This window comes from Pseudophryne corroboree, chromosome 8 (genome assembly GCF_028390025.1).
Source record: "Pseudophryne corroboree isolate aPseCor3 chromosome 8, aPseCor3.hap2, whole genome shotgun sequence".
NCBI classification, from domain to species: Eukaryota; Metazoa; Chordata; class Amphibia; order Anura; family Myobatrachidae; genus Pseudophryne; species Pseudophryne corroboree.
Window position 1 is genome coordinate 284,279,511 of NC_086451.1, and position 3,064 is coordinate 284,282,574.

Consider the following 3,064-nt stretch of genomic DNA (forward strand, 5'->3'; position numbering starts at 1 on the left):
CAATTTATAAAATTTTCGTCAGGATACAAACAAATACAAATGAACTCACCTTATATCCCCACCAGCGTGAACATTTCTCCCGCCCGCCGGAGCGCCAGCGCAGGACGCTGAGGCAGGGCGCTGTCAGATGACGTCGCGGCTAACAGCCGTTACGTGCACACCAAACCCATCACCATGGTGACAATCTAAACAAGGCACAATGCTGCAGTCAATGGCGGTACTTAGAAATAAGACCTCCGTATAGTAATAAGATACAATCGCTTAAAAGCTCATTCCAATACTTTGACAAAAGTTAACATTTCGGATATAACCACCATGTTCAAAGTGACAGATTAAGGGGATCTGCTAAGAGAAACCCATAGATATTAGTAACACTGAGTCACGAAAAAAGGAGAAAAAACATTGTAGTCACAAAATGAATCGGGGCAAATGTAACAATCATATAGTCCAAAAAATATATATAAAAATGAAAAGAATGAAAAAAATTTATGAAAATTTTTTATAATCAATATATGAAACAATTATATCAAATAGAAATAAAGAAACAATATAATGAAAACCAGCAATGCTTGACACCTAAAAGCAGGACAAGGGAAGAGTTTCGTTAAGGCCCCGTGGGGCCAAGACATCCAATTTGGATATCCATCTGGCCTCACATCTCAGCAGAGCAGCCCCTCTGTCGCCTCCTCGTAATGATAAAGGAATATGATCTATCATGCGGTACTTGATGCTGGCCACACTATGTTTAAATTCAGCAAAGTGTCTGGCCACTGGTTGTTCACTTATACCAGTGGACAGTGCCTGTCTAATAGCTGATCTGTGTGCCGTCATCCTCTCTTTGAACTTCCTGATAGTTTTACCTATATAGGAAAGTCCGCATGGGCATATGATCTGGTATACGACATAGGTGCTCTCACATGTTAAGCGATGCTGAATTTTAAGCTTTGTACCTAAATGAGGGTGACAAAAAGTGTCACCACTAATCAGATACTTACAAGTAGTACAGGGACACTTGTAGCATCCCAATTTGCCTAAAGTTAAAAAGTTCTTTGGGGGTGGCTTCCCTTTACCTGTAATGTCAGTTTTGACCAGAATATCCCGCAAATTGCTGGATCTGGAGAAACATGGCATCAAATCTACTCCGCCCAACTTCAATTGATCATCTGACTTAATAAGATGCCAATGTTTTTTGGCAATTTTACATACAGTCTCAGAACGTGAATGGTACTGATTCACCCAAGGAAGTTTGGAATCCTGTGTTGTCCTAATCTTTTTGACTAATAGGTCTTTTCTATCCATAGCCAATACTTTTTCTTTATCATGAAGGAGTTTACGTAATTGGTAACCCCTGGCTGCAAATTTGGATATAAGGTCATCAATTTGAGCTGATGCTATAGATGCATTATCATTGATCCTTCTGATTCTGATCATCTGTGAATATGGTAAGCCATATTTCAGGCTTCTGGGGTGACAACTATTCCAATGCAGGAATGTATTGCGGTCAGTTGGTTTAGTAAAGACCGTAGTTGAAATCCTACCTTCAAGGACACCACAGCACTCCTCAACAAATTGATTGATTTGGATACTGTTCCTAATGATGTTTGGCTTATTACTGCAGATGTGTGCAGTTTATATACTGTCATTCCTCATGCAGAGGGTTTAAAAGCGGTACAGAAATTCTTGCTGGAATTTAGCTCTTTAAATGCTGCACATGTTGAAATTGCGGGGCAACTGTTGGAACTCATCCTCACCAAAAACTTTTTTCTTTTTGATGGTGACTTTTATTTACAGACCAAAGGGTGTGCGATGGGTTCTGCAGTTGCTCCGACATACGCTAACATCTTCATGTTTGCAGTCGAGAATGATTTATTTTTCAGAGATCCAGAAATAGCTATGGATATTGTATTTTATACAAGATTCATAGATGATCTTTTGTTGATTTGGAGGGGCACGGAAGAAAAATTTAAATTGATCATGGAAACTCATAACAACTCTGCCAGTCCAGTTAAATTTACCTTTAAGATGGATAGACAGGTGATAGATTTCCTAGATGTTAGAATTTCTCTCCTTGAAGGTAGGATTTCAACTACGGTCTTTACTAAACCAACTGACCGCAATACATTCCTGCATTGGAATAGTTGTCACCCCAGAAGCCTGAAATATGGCTTACCATATTCACAGATGATCAGAATCAGAAGGATCAATGATAATGCATCTATAGCATCAGCTCAAATTGATGACCTTATATCCAAATTTGCAGCCAGGGGTTACCAATTACGTAAACTCCTTCATGATAAAGAAAAAGTATTGGCTATGGATAGAAAAGACCTATTAGTCAAAAAGATTAGGACAACACAGGATTCCAAACTTCCTTGGGTGAATCAGTACCATTCACGTTCTGAGACTGTATGTAAAATTGCCAAAAAACATTGGCATCTTATTAAGTCAGATGATCAATTGAAGTTGGGCGGAGTAGATTTGATGCCATGTTTCTCCAGATCCAGCAATTTGCGGGATATTCTGGTCAAAACTGACATTACAGGTAAAGGGAAGCCACCCCCAAAGAACTTTTTAACTTTAGGCAAATTGGGATGCTACAAGTGTCCCTGTACTACTTGTAAGTATCTGATTAGTGGTGACACTTTTTGTCACCCTCATTTAGGTACAAAGCTTAAAATTCAGCATCGCTTAACATGTGAGAGCACCTATGTCGTATACCAGATCATATGCCCATGCGGACTTTCCTATATAGGTAAAACTATCAGGAAGTTCAAAGAGAGGATGACGGCACACAGATCAGCTATTAGACAGGCACTGTCCACTGGTATAAGTGAACAACCAGTGGCCAGACACTTTGCTGAATTTAAACATAGTGTGGCCAGCATCAAGTACCGCATGATAGATCATATTCCTTTATCATTACGAGGAGGCGACAGAGGGGCTGCTCTGCTGAGATGTGAGGCCAGATGGATATCCAAATTGGATGTCTTGGCCCCACGGGGCCTTAACGAAACTCTTCCCTTGTCCTGCTTTTAGGTGTCAAGCATTGCTGGTTTTCATTATA